We start from the raw sequence: 19,360 nt of genomic DNA, 5'->3' as shown, positions 1-19,360 counted from the left end.
GTCCTTTTCCTTTGGTATCTGTTTTCACTGTTGTTTATCCCACTACTCCTGGCAATCTCACTTCAGCTAATATACAATTACTGCTTATTAAAAGCTATTTGTCGTCAATTCTGAGAAGGTTTTTTTTTACTTTTTTTTTTAGCAATAGCTTGAGAACATTTATGTGTATGGGGAAAAAAACAAGCTTGTCAGTTGGCTTTGTAAGCTCTCATCTAGATAAATATGTTATTAAGAAATAATAGGAAAGGAACGGTAATTAATTGTTGTCATGCATATCTCTGTCAACAGAAGAGCTTACAGCAGGCTGCGACTGTCAGTTGCATTCTTAGGAGTTAACACAACTTGCCAATTCCATTGCTTGTAGCAGACTAGATGCCTTTTGGGCTTGAGATAGTTAATATTAGCAGCAGCTAAGATAAGTTTTTTTCCCCTAGTCTGAATCATAAGTAGGAGTAGAGAAGTAACACTGGTGAAATGGCTCTTGGCTGTCATTGATTTAGCACATATTGGCTTTTTCCCCCATACAGCTGAGCTGCTTCTGATTTTTTTTTCTGATTTGATTGGTCAGCACACATTACAGCAAAAGATTTTTAACTCATGGAGCGCCACATAAGTACTGTATATGAAAAATAGAATTGCGTATGTTAGTCTGTTTTTTTCTTAGTCTGGAAAAAGACAATACCTTTTTTTTTCCAGACTTTTTTTATTTTGATAGATAGATAGATACAGTAGATAGATAGATAGATAGATAGATAGATAGATAGACACCTAATCGTCTCATCTCCTATAACTGTCAGATGTGATGTCATCAACATTATAGAGATGAGCAAAATTTAGCGTGAATCTAGTTTTGTGGTGAAACAGGCCATTTGCAAGATGTAGAGTTCCATTGGTACAATCCTAATTACCAAAGTGGAATATACCAAATGTTTTCAGAGCAGTTTTCAACACTTTACTAATCTGTACAGTATAAACAAAATGGTATTCAATTATCACAGATAATGGTAGTCCCAGTAGATTTCTGGTACATATTAAAAAAGGGAATTCCCCCACATAGTTATGGTCGAGATTCCAGTGTCGGCCTCCTCATCGATGTAGGGATCTTGGTGGCGATCTTGTGCCCGCATTGGTATTCGGACTGCCGGCATCCTGACCCCCGGGATGTTATCCACATCCAGTATAAAAGTACTCGCCTTACAACTTTGTACTTGAAAATAGTCACAGGATGCCACTGTGTCTTTAAGTACCCATATAATATACAACTAGACTGCATAATCCCACATATAATGAATACACTAATGTTCACATTACATAAGTTAAATCAGCTTTCCATTCCTAAGCCTGAAAATGCATAGGGAGTTATTTATGCATCTATGCTAGAGAAGAAATCCTGTAAATGGGAAAAATAGGCTAAAGGAAGAAGGTGTTGTGGAATACCTCAGCTGTTATATGAGCAGCTGTTTGATCTACAGTATCTGTGTTTTAATGAGTCTCTGACTCTAAAGGGTTTGAGGAGAAGGGTTGATGAAAAGCATAATATGTGGCATTATCATAAGACTGATAAAGGCACATCTGCAGTCATTATTCTCCAAGAATATACGACTGGGGACATGAAATGCAGACACTAAATATTCACATACCACATACATTTCTGTCTATATCTTGTTATTTAAAATGTACCTGTAATTTAGTGAATACAGAGGCTGGCATTTTGTGATTCCATAAAACTAGTATATTAATCAGGAACGGGCAGCAACATGAAGGCATGAGGCACGCCATGCCTCTGCTGCTGCAATTGCCATTACTTATAGGCTGAGCATACAAATTAGGAGCTCCCTCAGGGCCATATGTTTAAAGCTTCAAATAGTGATAGAATGGAGAGTGATAAACATCCAGCCAATCAGCTCCTACCTGCCATGCTACAGGCTGGGTTTGAAAAATGACAGGTAGGAGTTGATTGGTTGGTTGTTTCTCTCTCTCTCCACTTGATCACTTTTTGAAGCTTGATACATCTGGTCACTTGAGTGTAGGTGAAGTGCAAAAGGTATACAATGCTGAGTCAGTGGTGTATCTATAATGGGGGAACACCTTGCACCCATTTCCTGAATACATACCTGCAGGGCTGCAGAAATCAAGGGGAATATGATCTGGCTGCCTCATTTGTGCCTGCACAGAACACACATGGGCCCTTATTCTGATTGAGTCGAACGGCTGCATGTTCGGTGGGAAGGCCAATGTTTTGTTTTTGCGCATGTGCAGAGGCATTTCTGCACATGTGCAAACGCCATGCACGTCCAAATACGGCGTGAATTCCGTACAGAAAACGATTGGTCAGAACAATCTGAACAGGGGGTGGAGAGGGGCGTGAAGGGCCATTACCATATGCGTACGCCCCGCATTTCATTGGCGTTCCCATGAAAACGCTGGGCGTACATATGGTAATCTGGCCGTGACACACGTGTGGGGGGCTGACAGCTGACACAGTCGGATGCCAGCTGCCCACCCATATCCCTGCTTTCGCACGGAGAAATGTCTGAGTGGTCTGGAGCACTCGGAGCTGTCTGACCACTCGGTCTATCATTCGATGGTAGGCAACCATCGGAGGATGGGGGAGGTTCCCACAGATGGGGGAATTGTTCACATGAAACATCCACTCACGGTCCGTTCGCTCGGCATCTTACCGCATTCGGACGGTGTGAGTGACCCATATGGTAGACGGACTAAGAACATTCGGTGGCCAAAATATGCATCCGTCTGAGTCAACTAGAATAAAGACCATAATCAAGAGAATGGCCACATCTCTACTTCAATGGAGACTTGCCATGTACACTAGACTCTGGAACACATTACATGTAGCACCTTGCTCTTTTAAGTGTTAGTGTGTAGGAACTGGCACTCATTGGGGCCACCCGCACCACGAGGACCCCATAGTGAAGGAAATCGGCAGTTCGGTACATGAAGCCATGCCCCTCCTGTGAAGCCATACCCCTTTTATGGTCACATGTCTTTGGCATTCCTAAAGATTTCTAACTGCCGCACTTGATGTCATTGGGGCAAGTGACACCCCTGTGACACTTGCCCCTATGTTCAGGTGAGAGGACCCCCTCCTCATGCCCCATTGTGAAGTGGACAAATTGCAATGCAAAATAATACACAAAACTACTCATATTTATTAATAGTTCTGTATATAGAGCACTTATATTATGAAGTGCTATTCCAGCACATATTTATGGCAGGATGTAGCACATAATTCATGCAGATGAAGATTGAGATTACAAATGCAATGGACAGCCTTTTTCCTTAATGACCTTCTGTGCATACACTGCCATTAGACAGCTCATGCATGATACGTGGGGGCCACTGGGGGGGGGGGGGATCCCATTGGATCTTTCTCTGGGAATTAAGAGAAAAGGAACCCATAGGTTTATAAAAGTACATCTTGCCCTCAGTCATTGCCTCAGTGCTGCATAGTATCAATAGTCCCTACAAACAAATGCATTATTGTTACATTTTGATCACAAAGCAATAAACCTACCAGTATGTCTTTAAATTGTGAGGTGAAGCCAGGGTAACTGGGGAAACCTACACAAATATTTGGGGTTAACATACACACTTCACACAGGTATGGCCCTGACTGGAATTCCACTCTAGAGCCAGATGCACTAAGCTTCAAAAGTGATAAAATGGAGAGTGATAAACAACCAACCAATCAGCTCCTGCCTAACATTTTTCAAATACTGTCTGCGACATGGCAGGTAGGAGCTGATTGGCTGGCTGTTTAACACTCTCCATTTTATCACTTTTGAAGCTTAGTGCATCTGGCCCATGGTCTGCTTTGAAGCAGCAAAACTAACCATTGTGCAACTGTGTCAACCAAACAAATATCAGAAAACATCTGATTCTCAGGGCACCCCTGTTAGAGTGTTTCCACAACAAGCAATGATACAGTAAGTGTTTTGCAATGCCCTGGGAATCAGTAACACATATAATATGACAGTTTACAGTTATAACTCTTTCATTACCAAGGTGGCAACAGTTTAATTCTATTTCCTCTGACACTTTGCATTACACTATTTCCAGTGTGGTTAACTGGAAATACTGCTTTATATCCTCAGGTTAATAGCTAATGAAGGTAGTCATAAGGAAATATTTCTGTACACACTGGGACAAGTGTATAAACACCAATCATCAGCCTGATGGCTAGTGTCTGACATCACAACTGTGCGGGCATTTACACGTGTCCACATAGTTGTGATGTCAGTCACTGGTGGCCTCTGCAGCAAACGTACAACTGCCTGTACACACAACATGATGTGCTGATATATCTGCAGATATAATGGCCATCAGTCCATATATCCGCGTGGCAGGAGCAATTATAAGAGTATGACATGATGACATATGTCATGTGAGTAAAAAGCACATGATAAAAAAAATTAATGTATTTTACGCTAAACACTACTAGGTTCATTGTATGCTTGCCCCCTGCTTAAAAATGCACATAATGTGGACATTTTGCAGTGAGGGATGGGACTACAATGATGCAATATTGTCTCCTCGCCCCCAGACTGACTCCTTTACGCCGGGCCGGCGCCACCACTAGGCAGATTTAATAATTTAGTCCCCCCGTCGGAGCGGGCGAGCAGAGGGGAGGGGAAGAGGGTTGGGTCGCCTGGGGTGCTGACAGGGCTGGCACCGGCCCAGTCTCCACACCACCTCCTGGAGTGAGCAGCCATTAAGTAGACAGGTTTGGTGTGGGGGCAGGGGATATTCCTCCTGATTAATGTAGGACCTAGCTCCCCTGAAACGTAGCTTCCCTGAAACGTTGACTGCAGAGACGAGCTTTTCATGTGATTTTGACTATACTGTATATACATATATATATATATATATATTTTTTTTTTTCTTTGCAAAGGTTTATATGCAGCTAACACAATTATTACATATTATGTGTTTTTTTTATTTAAAACAGTTTTTAACATTCTGACATAATATGCTCCACATAAATAGCTAATCTAACATATGGAATGCGTAAAATACACATATTTTGGTTTGTGTTCATTCCCTTATGACTAAAAGACTTTCTCTCCTTTTTAATGGTTATTTTTGCACTAATTTCTCAGCCCACAGCACTAATTATTCCCTTTGGCATTACACTAAATTCACTGAGCTTTAAAAGGCGAAAACCATATGCATATTTTATCTGAACACAATGCATGTGCTTTTCCACAGCAATATCAGACTGTGCTGTTTGGTTGGAGTGTGGATTTTAAAATGATTTGTCGCCATTGCTTGATCTGGTAAGGAAGTGATTATAGAGTCTGGGTAGCTTGCAAATTGAGCGCCTTTTGTGTTAGACATTGATCCTGTGATGGTTTTCACACATAATGCTCACTAGCAATTTGCCTATGGTTGCAGCTTGCAGGAGGTGATTACAGGGGAGTTCTCTGTTGCTGTTTTAGGGCTGTTGAATTGGCACGTTAGACAGAGGCAAGTGAATCAATGCTGTTGTTTCTATTAGCTCAACACCTCCTAACACATTAGGCTCACAGTTATCTAATAACTGAGGAACACCACTAATACAGCTGCACTTGTACAATTTTATTCAAATGGGTATTATAAAAACATCCAACAGAGTATATGATAGCTCGTGTTACAGTTTTATCGGTTTCTAGTGAATTTATTGTTTACACCGTTTTCTAAATCCCTAATTATTGGCACGCTGGCATCTATGCTACACCGTAATTTAAAAACAAAATATTGAATGTTTTTTGCTATAGGGAAAAAGCTACCTAAGGTACTCATTCCATTTGTCAATCCATTCATATGTTTTAAGTTACATATTGTAAAAATGCTTTGAAATGAACTGAATAGCATCCAGTAAAGGCAATACATGCATTAGTACGCCAATCATTGTGATAAGGATCACTTATCGCTGGCATGTAATAATATCACTGAGTGGTAAAGGTTAACTTACCGATTACCATGTTGATTCCTTGAAGTTGTGCTTATGTGTGAGTCATTTTGCACAGATAAGAATTGCTGTTGAACTGAACTGAAAAAGAAAATGACATTAATGAAATATGTTTAATGGGGCCTACACATGGGGCGATTTCAGGGAATTTTCTAAGCGATCTCACTAGATCACTTAGAAAATGCCCCTATATTGCTCTGTGTGTAAGGGCATGGGCATAACTAGGGGGGAGGGGGGGCTAGGTGGTCATGCAACCTGGGTGCTGGTCTGGAGGGGCACCCGCGACACACTTTGCTTCCTGCTGTCAATAATTTTTTGCTCTTGAAATAAATACGTCCGCGTTTCGTAGTCCCCGCCGCGGTCCACTCACCCAGCGATATTATTGGTTGTGCCTATCACATTGACAGGTAACAGAGGTGCAGACAGCTGGAAGAGCAGGCTGCCTGGCGTGCCCCCCCCAAGTAGACCATTCCCTGTGACTGCCGCATCACAACTATGCTGCATCCAGCTAAAATCAGCATCCTTGAGCCATCCGCTGACTGTGGCTGATAGCCATTCAAACGGACATGCCGGGTTTTTACTAGCAGTGAGTCAAATTTTACCCATTCATATGTATTGCATATATGTATGGGGGGTGGGATGGGATGTGTATATAATTATAGGGGATAGGCTGTGTGTGTGTGTGTGTTTATGTATACTGTATGCCCCTGTTGTCATGTAGCTACTCCTCTCTCTTTGTGTTACCACACCCCCTCATGAGGAGCGACCACGGCCATTTTGGGCGCATACCTTCAGCGCACACTATCAGTACCATCAAGAATTATTTTTTGACTTGCACTGCTTGGTAGGGTCCCACTGTGCGTTCTGGTTCTGTACTTCCTTTCTGCAGCTGATGATAAATCTACTTATTCACCAATGAGGGCCCAGTGTTCCCACCGGAGAATACTGGCCCTGACAGATCGCTCAACACAAAGCACTGATACATCGTTGTGCAGCACTGTGTACAGAGTGATCTCGCTAAGCGATCTGAGCAATCTTCTCTGCTCAGATCACTCTGCAGTCTTGCCAAGTGCAGTCTTGCCTTTTAAGAGTTACTAAAATCTCAAGTAACTATAGTCAAGATTGTATGGTTCTGGGCTCTGGGGCGTTCAAGGGAAATCGCATCGTCAAAATCATATATAGCCCAAATCTCACCATGTGTATACACCTTTTGGAATGGACTAAAGAGATTTATTAAAGCTCGAAAAGAGACAAAATACCAGCTTTCACATTTAATTTTTCAATGTAAAATGATAGATGCTTTCCCTCCAAGCTTTGGTAAAGATACACCTAAATCTTGGTTTTGGTTCTGGTTCTCAGCTACATTTGCAAGTTACACCTTGATGTTTTACTGTAAGCTGAGTCTTCATAATGCCACGCTGTGGCCTGGAAATAGAACAGTAGACAGTATAGAGCCAAGAAGATTAGCCTGAAATATAACGACTGTGACCAGCTGGAAGCAGAGCAGTGATTGGGTGATTTGCTGGGGCAGGGGCTGTCCGACAAAATAAACAGACCTTACAGTACATTTATTTATTTATAGTTTCTTATATAGCGCAGCAGATTCCGTTGCGCTTTACAATAGTAACAGTACATGGTCCTGCTGCGTAGGAGTCCATTGACAGCTGTTTTAAAAATCTCTCCTACTACTGAAATCATGCCATGCCTATACAGTGCTATTTTTATAGGAAAATTAGTTCAGGAATTAGTGGGCGGGACAGGAGTGGGCAGTGAAGTGAAGTGGGTGGAGCTACCAAAGGGGCATAAACATCAATTGGTGCATAAACTTTTTTTTAACACATAATGCCCTCAGCAGTGCCACATATAAACATAATGCCACCAGTAATGCCCAAATACACATGCCACCAGCAGTTTCCATTTACACAATGGGGCAGATGTATGAAGCAGCCGTTAACGTTTTTTAAAATAACGGGTCCCGCTTCTCCTGCATAACGTGAAGAAGCGGGCACCCGCATCACCACAATGTATTATGCAGGGACCAGCCGATAAGGAGAGCCATTATTTCCTGTCTCCACGGCTCTCCTTATCAGTGCCCCCTCAGGCCTGCGCATGCGCATTTTAAAAAAACTCTCCCGTTTATTGCGAGATCTCATGCACAGCTCAGAGCCAGCAGCAGGGCTAGCAATGTCCATGGAGTGGGGATAGGAGAATGCTAGCCCTGGGCTGGCAAAGCAGCCTGGGCGATTTAACGCCTTGAAGGCTGTTAATACATTGCCCTGGCTGCCCCACCGAGCGTTACTTGGCAGATTGTCCTTAGATTATATTAGGTGCGCTGTTAGTACAGATTAAAAAATGTAATCCCCCATTTAACTAGCATTAAGTGCAGATATGCATTTATCGCTAGTTTATACATCTGCCCCAATGCCCCCAATACCAGTAATGCCAGATACACAATGCCCCACAGCAGTGACAGATAAACAATGTCCCCAGCTAGTGGTGCAGGTCCCAAAAAATACTTATAGCTACTGTGTGTGCCAAGAAATGGGTGTGTTCACATGCCACATGGGGCGTGGCCAATGAAAATGGGGGAGTGATACACATATGACCCCAATAGTGCAGTGCCAGATGCATATATGCCCCAACAATGTCATATACAAATATGCCCCCACGGTGCAAGATAAGCCCTCACAATGCCAGGTACTGTATACCCCCACAGTGCAAGATATGCCCCCACAGTGCCAGATATGCCCCAGAATACCAGATATGCCCCCAAAGTGCTAGATACACATATGCCCCCACTGTGTCAGAATTTCCCACCAGCAGTGCAACTCACCATTGTTGATGCTGCTGCCACTGTCTTCTGCCATCATCTGCTGCTGCTGCCGTCAGGGAGAGGAGAGCAAAGCATGTGCATTTCCTGCCCTGACCCCCGTCCTGTGTCCTTCTGCAGTGGTCTTGTCCACGTGGCAAACAGAGCTCACGGGCTGACAGCCAATCAGGAGCTGGCACGATAGCTCTGATTGGCTGATGGCCCAGCCACATTTTAAATAGCTTCTGGAGTCACAAGGACTCACTGAGGGGTAGGGGATACGCACAATGCAGTCTCCTCCCCTCCAAAGGGAAGTGGCGGCGGCGGAGAAGACAGACAGCAGGGTAGGCCACAGAGGTCCCACAATGCCATTCCTGATGATGTCATTTAGGAAAAGAGCATTAGGAATGGCATTCTGGCTCTAGAAATACCCCTGTGCCTATTCACACTGACACCCAGTATGCACAATTTGTCTATATAATAAGTTGAAGAGTGTGTATGTGTGTTTGTGTGTCTGTCACATTGCGGACACACCGTGGCACTCAGAGCCACCAAATTCAGCAACAAGGTACCTCTGAACCTGGTGGTGTGCACCTCGAAGCCGTTTATGGGAAATTTCACTTAGGAATAATTGAGGATATACATACAGTATACCACACATCACACACATGTATACATTGTACACACACACACACACACCATGCAACATATATACATAGTGCACCTCACACACTTACACATTGGACAGATACACACAACAAAACACACACACATAACACACCACATGCAGTACAACACAAACCCACATTCACTACAACACACACTGAAAAACAGTACAACACACAGAACAAACACACACTTAAACATTGCACAGATACACACAGCACACTACACACACATATAAGTAGCACATCTTACGCACTTACACATTGGACAGATATACACAACACACACACAAAAACATACCTCTAACAGTACAACACACACCCACATTCACTACACACACACCCAAAAACAGTACAACACACACAAAACACAATCTTAAACATTGCACAGATACACAATGACACAAAACACATGTACACATACTGTATATAGCTACGTAGCGCACCTCATACACTTACGCATTGGACAGATACACACAACATAACACACACACCCACATACACTACAACACACACACAAAAACGGTACAACACACACAGAACAGATAAAAAAAAAATGCATCATTGCATACCCTCTAACTGTAACGAAATTTGCCATTTTTTAACAGTCTGTACCGGCAAATAAACATTTTCCCGAAAATACAGTTCTTTTTTTTCCATCTCTCCAGTCCTCCAGGCTGTCACTGTGCTCCTTGGCCGGTGGCACTGAGAAATCTTTGTCCTGGCCAATGCACCCATTGATCAATACAAAGTGGGTACATTGCACTCATCCTGTTAGTTGGAAGTTAGGCACTGCTCTGCCTTAAGGGTGTCCCAGACCCTTTTGGTTCATAGATAATGTTTGGTCGATGGGCATGAGCACTGCCTGTATTTTTTTTTATGTTATGAGTGTAAGAAAGTGAAAAATAAGACTAAGAAGAGATAAAGATTTGTCACAATAAAGTGTACAATTTACTCAATTAATCATGAAAAAATTATAGGTGTACATAGAAATACAACCAAGAAATGAGAAAAGTAGGATTGAAAAATAAAAGGAGGATTGAAAAGTAGGATTGAAAAATAAATTCTGATTCAAAATGATTATTGTTTGGATGGCAGTGGGTTGCAAAACAAATCTATAGGTGAGGGGGTATGGATATTGTGGGCTTAATTGGTGACCCTATAGTGAAAATTTCCCATCAATTGGGGACCCTCTGTAGGTGTGCCAAACACCAATTAAGCCCACAAAATCCACACCCCCATCTATAGATTTGTTTCACAAACCCACTCCATCCAAAAAATTATCACTTTGCATCAGAATTTATTCTTAATCCTACTTTCATTTATTGATTGTATAACTAGATTTTTTTCATGATTTATTGATTAAATTGTAAACTTTAACTTGGCAAATTGGTACTTTTTTCCTTGCACGGCGCCCACGATTTTCAATCGTATGGCATCTTATGCATTGTATCGCATCGCATGCAGGGCTGGCAATAGAAATCTTGGGGCCCTGTACAATGATATTTCTGGGGCCCCCACCTAATCCCAAAACCACACAACCCTCTTCTGCATGAGCCTCATTTAACCTTTCGCTGCTCCAGATCCTGCTTCCAAGTGTGGACTTCTCTCATTCTCAGTCCTGCTGGCCTGGCTCCTGGCTGCTGCCTTCTGCTGGCCTGTCACTTTCACAAAAGAATGCCGAGCATCACAAGTAGGCACGGAACAGTCTACCTGTACATGCGCTATAAAGTACAGAAGCCAGAGACTGAGGCCACTGTGCCAGCGGCGAGTACGACTGTGCGGCTGCAGCCCCAGGCCGTGTGCACACACAGAGTAGATTACTCTGAGTGCCGAATGGCAGGGTGCACACACAGTAGACAGCAGTGGCACACAGTGAGCCAGTCAGTCTCAGCCACACACAGAGGGTGCACAGTAGACGGCCAGGCCGCAAGGGTCACTGACAGGACAGCTACAACAGACGGTGGCCGTGATGGGGCATGGAACTCTGGGGCCCTTCAGATTGCAGGGGCCCGTCACACTTGGCCCCCTTGACCCCCCCTGTCACCTGCCCTGATAGCATGCCATATAGCCGCATGCGATGCAATGAGATTTCGGCACCCCTATACGATTTTTAATTGTATAAGCACCCTTATGGGTGCTTTCAATGTTAAATGCACCCCCACACCACCCCCACTAGGAGCGCCAACCCGAAGCATGGCGAGCGCAGCGAGCCCGCGAGGGGTAGCGGTATGCATCCTCCGACCTTTTCATACCCCCACTATCCACATCGGTGTGGAGTTGAACTTAGATAGTGTGGCGAGCGCAGCGAGCCACCGAGCCCGAAGCATGGCGAGCGGACGCATATTACTTTACATGTATTCCGTGTCCGCTTGCTGCGCTCGCCACACTATCTAATGTCAACTCCACGCCGACGTAGATAGTGGGGGTATGAAAAGGTCGGAGGATGCATGTGGGGGTGCTTTTAACATTGTAAGCACCCATTACGGTGCTTATACAATTAATAATCTTATAGGGGGCCATTTAACATTGAAAACATCCCTTAGGGTGCTTATACAATTTAAAATCGCATGCCATCTCATTGTATGCCATATACAATGGTATACGATATAAAATTGTATAACATCGGGTGCCATCGGGTCACATTGCATCGCATACCATTGTAAGGCTTATGGTATACAATGCGATGGGTGCCGTGCTAGGAAACAAGTACCGGCAAATCTTCATCTCAGTCTTATTCTACAACTTCTTACACTCATAACATTCAAACAAATACAGGCAGTGCTCATGACCATTGACCAACCATTATCAATGCACCCGTTGATGCTTGCAAGGGCTGGATTGGGTGTAGGGAAGAATATGTCCCATTGCACCCATTCCCAGTGGTCCGGGTAGCATACGTTGCATCATGACATCATGTGGCTGGGCCCGCAGACCTATGGCTGCCACACTGTTTGGTAGAGATGACAGACCTCAGAGACTACTGCAGCAACTCTGTGGCGGGGCAGAGAGAAGTGAATTTTTCATTAATTATGGCGCAGTAAGTAACGCCCACCCTGGTCTCACCCACCCATGCACTCAGCGCCTGTTATTACATACCCTAGAAACTGTACCATTGAAAGTATAGAAATGGAGGTGTGGCCACGCCTCATATGCAGGAGGGTATGTCATAGGTGCTAAATCTCAGGAATGTATGTGGAATTCATCAACACACACAAGCTATCAAGTCAGGAGAGGTATGTTTTAAACAACACACCACACCTGATTTCATTGCTGTCATTGAGTATCAATGCAAACACATTCTAACATTATGGTGGAGACTTTAACAAAGTACAATCTTAGGTCTTTGGCACAGCATAAGATTAAATATTACAGCAATTTTGGAAATAAAAAAAAAAACGCAAGTTTTTTCCGGTCAATGCAGGGCGGGTCAGCTAGTCAGGAATATTTGCTTGCACTATTGCCTATCCTTTTGATTCTGGCATTCGGGGGTATTCAATGTCAGCCCATATTTTGTGGGAAATAGCAGCCACTGCTTATTCAATGTTGCCGTTTCCAACAGCATTGATGGCAGATTTCGACAAAACAGATCCAACTTTAAAACAAGTCAGATCTGTTTTGTCGGAAAACCGCTGTGGATTGACAAATTTGTTTGTTTTTCGATAATTGAATTCCAGCTGTCGAGTTTCAGTTGAGCTGGGCAAAAATGGCATAGGATTCCGACTTCAAGACATACCGACAGTCAGAATCTGGAATTGAATACCACCCATTGTCTCCAATGTCTATTTTGCCTCTTGATTACAGCATTTATGTCCTGTTGTGGTCCACGCATATAGTACTATAGAGTGTACCCTACAGTATGTGCTGCTTCCTCATAGAGATATCACATGGACAGAAAATGGAAACCCCCCCCCCCCCCCCCCCCCACAGTAGTATCAGACACACCAGTATCAGAACTTGCTGGCTGCAGTCTCTGTTAAGCTCTTCAGATTTAATTGGATCCAGTTTGCATTGGAACCTTCTGTGCTTCTAAAAGGCAACAGGCCATGGACTAAACAAGCGGCTATACTGTGGTTTAAATAAGAATAATGAAAACATAAAATCTATTTGCTAGAAAAAAAGTCAAAATAAAATATATGGTTGAATATGCAGCACACATACAGTATTTGCTGTAACTATTTGTGGTAGAATGAAACACTAATTATACTTCCTAAACAAATCCATCCCAAAACATAAAATTCATCCTGGTCATGTAACAGTTAATACATGTATCACTGAACTAAAGAGAGAGAGAGAGCATGCTGCAAACCACATGTTGCCTCTCCCTATGTAGCTTCTGTGACAGATAGAATTGCAGCAACATCTCAGGCTCTGCTGACAAAATGCTGCATTGCAGCATTGACTACAGTAAGGCTACACCAATCTGTACACACATCCACTCTTTATTTATTAATGTTTGATTGATTGATCTGTGATCTGCTAGGATATCCTCACCGATTGTCTGCTGGAGGGACAGGAAGATTAGATTTATAGCGGAGAACTGACTAATGATCCTGAACATGGGGAAATTTGTAAGAGCCTACAGGTGACTCAGTGTCGGATACCAGTAACTTGATATTTTTGGCAGAACATATTTTATTCAATGAAATGGGGGCAATGTGCAAAATCATTCCAGACTAGATAATACACTTTGTGACTTATTGCATCAATGTTGTGGTAAATGATAAAGATGTCCCACAGCTGGTTTCTTTAAATTGAAGCATGGGTTTGAGCACCGGTTGCTCGGAGAGATAGCTGCATCATGTGTGCTAAACTCTGTCCTACTGCCATTAAAATAAAATGAAGTAGATGGGTGATTAAAGTGTTATCCAGCATGTTCACCACAATTTGAAGTCATTAAATCACTTCATTTATCTACAAGAATTGTTCTTCATCTGAGTGTGCCAACAGACATTCATTTGAATAAAATCTAGTAACATTGAAATAAAATGCTAATACGATACTGCAGACTTTGAAATCTCTACATGTAATGCAGCAATACAGTGAGCATCATGACATAACTTTGCTACACATATCCTACAGTACAATCATTGCCAGATATAATAGGAAAGGAATCTGCATTGTTTTCAGATGGGTTAGCTGTGCAGCAGTGTTTACTGTGAAAATCAACATACATTTTAACTGTTTACAATGTATGTATTTAGAATAATATAATAAATCAATAAAAAATATTATAATTCAGTACCACAAGAGGCTCAGTTAATGTGCATGACCTAAACAATTGTATACTCCTTTCACACCAAAGACCTGACCCAGGAAGTGGTGCATGGTTCCAAACCGGGTCAGACCCCAAACAGGTCCATTTCATACCACTGCACCGACCTGTGTGGAACTTTTCTTCTGGTGATTGGATATGACATCATTTGGAATTTGGATCTCCACATGGGACCTGGGTTACCCGTTTACACTGCCTCAACCCATGTCTTTTCTGGGACCAACCATTCAAACTACCTGGGATGGATTACTGGGTTACTGAACCCAGGTTTTTTTGGGGGTGGACCATTTTACATTGTCCTGCAACCCATGTTGACCTGGTAATATCCTGGGTCAAAAGCTTGGTGTGAAATGGGCTTTATTGACTGCATAGTACACCATTTCGATATGAATTAGACACCATTAATATGCAAAAAAAAAATCATATTTGAGTACATCCTAAACTTATAATTACAAAAAATATTAATTTAATTAACAATTTTTCATGATTAGCAAAATAATTCACAGTTTTGTGCTACATTGAACCTAGAATATGAAATGATAAAGAATATAAAAAAAGTTGTGGCTCTCCAGCTGTTGTGAAACTAAAAGCCCCAGCATGCATTGCCACCGTTTTGCTAATAGAGAATGCTAAAACTGTGACATAGCATGCTGGGATGTGTAGTTTCACAACAACTGGAGAGCCACAGATTGGCTCAGCATGCTATAGATTTTATAGCCCAAGTAAAAACTAAAACTAATATACAGTATATGCTTTTAAAACAAGAATTTACATCTGAAATGCTGTTGATGAAGAAATGCTACTTTTACCTATATGCCTTACACATTGGGTAGAGGCATTTAAATACTGAATGTACGATTTATGCTCATGCTGACTTTATCATCATATATTATCAGATAGAAGCAAAACACACCTGCACTAGTATCTAGTTGATTTTGGCCTCACAATCTAAATAGATTGCTTCCATCAAGTCAACATTACTGAGGTCATTACTATTTGCTTTGATTTTCCATTATGCTGAGTTCTGTTGACAAACATATGCACCTTGCTTAGCATTACTCTCCAACAAATCAATTTGGAAATTCTCAAAATAACATGGGAAGCTGGGAAATCAAACTACTCATAAGAAGTCTGCAAAAAGGGCATCAATGACTCAATAGTGCATGGCATCAATACAAGCAACTCCACAAATCTAATCTGTCATTGTCAATTTATGGGGTCAATGAAGTTATGCTCATTAGTGATTCATGTTTTTTTTAAGATATGCAGATTAGTGAAATTATGAAATGTTTATAAAGACATGTACTGGTTCAGTTGATTACACAGGATGCAGTTATGATCCCAGTGGTCATGAATGATGGCTGACAGAATCCTGGCGCCAGAATCCTGACTTCTGCCAAAACACTGATGCCAGAACTCCGACATCTGACATCCCGATTGTAAGCATTGCAGGACAGGTTAGGGTTAGGCTGGGGAAGGGGTGTATGAATAGGCACTAGGGAGGGGACTTTGGGATAGACTGCAGGTGATGGGGGTTTGGTTAAGGTACTAAGAAGGGGAGGTTTAGTTTAAGTGGTGGGGTACTGAGGTTAGAGTTAGGAACTAGCAGCGAAGGATAGGATAAAGATGTGGAGGGGAGGGTTAGGCTGCTAGAAGGCAGGGTTAGGGAGGTAGTTCACTGTCTGAGCCCTTTTGGGATCCATATTGGCACGTCAGTGTCTTTTGACTGCTGGCATTCCCAACACCGGGATCGAGTATTTATCCCAAGTACTCATATTACACTATCACATCTATTTTTATCTTTGCTTTTATCTTTGCTATATTAGCTGTATAAACATTTTGTAGCTTTGGGGGCATGTCTTTTGCACATTGAGGGCATAAGCACATCATAATGTACTTAATCACTAGATGTCAATGCCCACAATATGTCTGGGGCAGTGAATACACCCCACCAACCCACCCACACAAATTATGATGTAGAGCAATGACATTGTCCAGTAAAATCAAGATCGTTAGGAGATGTTTATGCACAGCCTAATTATTTTGCTATGTCCTATAAGGTCTTATTTTTACTTTGCTATATATAATGTCTTGTGCAATCCTGTCCGACATGGAAACCTCTACTCTCGCTCCCAACCCATCTCCCCTATATGTCATGTTTCAAATCAACTAATTTTGATTTGACTTTTCTTCCATGGATCAAGCCTGGCAGATTCTAAACAATAAATGCAAATTGAATTCCGATTAAAACCATAAGCCAATTGTAGTAAATGGAAAGTAATTAGATGATCTAAGCACATGATAAATGAAATACTACTTTGACAGCTTGCATTGTACTGGCAGATTGACATACATATCAGTAATGTATATAGAAAAACAGACGTGTTACCATATGGTGTAGTAAGAAAAGACATAAAAATATATATAAAAAAACAGGTATAAACTGTAAAACATTTCTTGTACAAAAACCAAATGTAACATCATATTATAGACAGCATACTGTATAACCTAGGCCACAAAAGTCCATCATTTTAGCTTATATTTTTTTTTTTAAATATGATGCAGGGATTTATTAAATTTTATATATATATATATATATATATATATATATATATATATATATATATATAAATAAAAATATATATATATATATATATATATATATATATATATATATATATATATATATATATATATATAGACCCTGCAACAGGCAACCCTTACATTTTTTTTTTCTTTTGCTTTTTTATATTTGTTCTGCTGATCTGCCACACAATAGGCCTGCTTCATGTTGGTCAGTTAACCAAAAAAGCTTAGCAGCAGGGTAAAACCATGTTGCACCACAGGTGGGGCAGATGTAAGATGTTTATTTACTAAGATGGGACTTCTGTTTCAGATGGGATGTTGCTATGGGCAACCAATCAGATTCTATCTATTATCTATAGAAGGTGCTAAATAAATAAGTAGATTCTTATTGGTTGCCCATAGCAACATCCCATCTGAAATAGAACTCCTACACACCCTTAGATTCGGGTGGCTTGGGTTCAACTGAAATCTATCTTGCAGAGAAAAATCAAAGCTGTCTAGAATTGGTAGGTTACATGCAAATACAGGCATTATTTACACTGCAGAGAAAGAATATAACCCACCCAAATCTAAATCTCTCCGCACATACATGAGCCCCATCTTCAGTGGGGAGTTCCTAAATTGGAAGGTCCTAGATCTGGACCTCTCAATTATCTCTAGGAGTTTTGACCAGGGCTGTAACAGCGTCTTTTACCCGCAGGCAGAAGGGCAGCAGCGGCAAAACAGGGCATGGCCTCGCATGAGTGATGCAATTTGAGGGTCACCGTGAGGCCATGTCCCCAAATTTCGGATACGCGGCTATGCCACACGCAAAATTACCTCTTCAGCATCATAGAAAGTTGGGAGGTTGATGATAGTTTTATGTCAAGCACTTGCAAACATGATTAAAAAGGCAATGGTGTGATTGTAACTTTATAACTAGTCTTTAAGCAATGACTTATTTTACAAAGAGCATACAAAGCATTCTTTTAAACTAAATTTATTTTAATGACTGTTAAATAAAAATTCCATGTACTTGCACTTGCTACTAAAGTAAAATTGGCCTTCTCATATATGCTTCAGTGTTGCCTCTTCATTTTGTTCATTAAATCATAATTTTGTACAGCTGGATGTCTTTATTCATAGTCACAGTTTTTAGTTGAAAAAATGGATTTGTGAACAAAAATGTCTCCAGCGCATAGCAGAGAACCTACATTTTTCATGTCTAACTGAAACACCTGAGATCTCATTAGAGAAATTGTATTTTTACATTCAGTATAGCATACCATAATATCCCATTTAATGTTTCTCACTATGCTAAAATTCAGGATTTGTTTTCAGAATGAGTCACCTCTTCTGCACGGTTATATTTTTTTAAACTTAAGTTCGAGTGAGCTTTCTCCCTGCAATTAAAAAGTTAGACTTTATGTTAGAGATTGGAGGTCATTTCATGGCATAAAAGTCAGGTTTAAGATAAATGAAAATGATTCCATTTTTCTATTAGTGCAAAACACTATTGCATGCAAGATCATCACTAGGAATGAAGTTGCAACTCCCCAATACTGGTCTGATCCACCAATAAGACTCCAATGGTCAATGCTACATATTAAAAATCCATGACTCACCAATTCTGATCATGTTTGAATCACAATGAGTGGATTAAAATTGCCCACCATGTTTGATTTTGTTTATCCCCTGAAAAATCACCGATCATCAGCAGATGATCTACCAGGTGACAACTGTTCAGTGTTTGATTCAGCATTTTTCCTCAAAAAAAAAAAACTGGTCTTGTGGACAGAAATAGAGGGCTGTCACAGATGCAGCCAGTAAAGTAAGTATTCAAAAGATCAACATTTTGCTTAGTAAATATATTTGTAATGGGGCTAATGTAACAAACTTTTCACCAAATGTCAGCAAGAAACTATGCAATCCAAGCATGCAAAGAAATCAAACCATAGATGCCCATAAATCAAGATATGTGTAATAATGTGAAATGGCCCAGGCAAAAAGTATTGAACACATGCTACAATGGCCCAGCCAATCACCTGAATTGAATCCAATTGAAAATCTATGGA

General features: G+C 41.3%; 1 protein-coding gene across 12 annotated transcripts in view; it reads left to right on the top strand.

Annotated features, from left to right (window-relative positions):
• Window positions 1–19,360, top strand: part of RBFOX1 (RNA binding fox-1 homolog 1) — a 665,898-nt gene that overhangs the window by 211,397 nt on the left and 435,141 nt on the right. The gene's annotated exons all lie outside the window — the stretch shown is intronic.

The sequence above is a fragment of the Crinia signifera genome, chromosome 7 (genome assembly GCF_055691185.1).
Source record: "Crinia signifera chromosome 7, ASM5569118v1, whole genome shotgun sequence".
NCBI classification, from domain to species: Eukaryota; Metazoa; Chordata; class Amphibia; order Anura; family Myobatrachidae; genus Crinia; species Crinia signifera.
The sequence above is the reverse complement of the archived record's forward strand: the minus strand, read 5'-3'. Positions and strand labels throughout refer to the sequence as shown.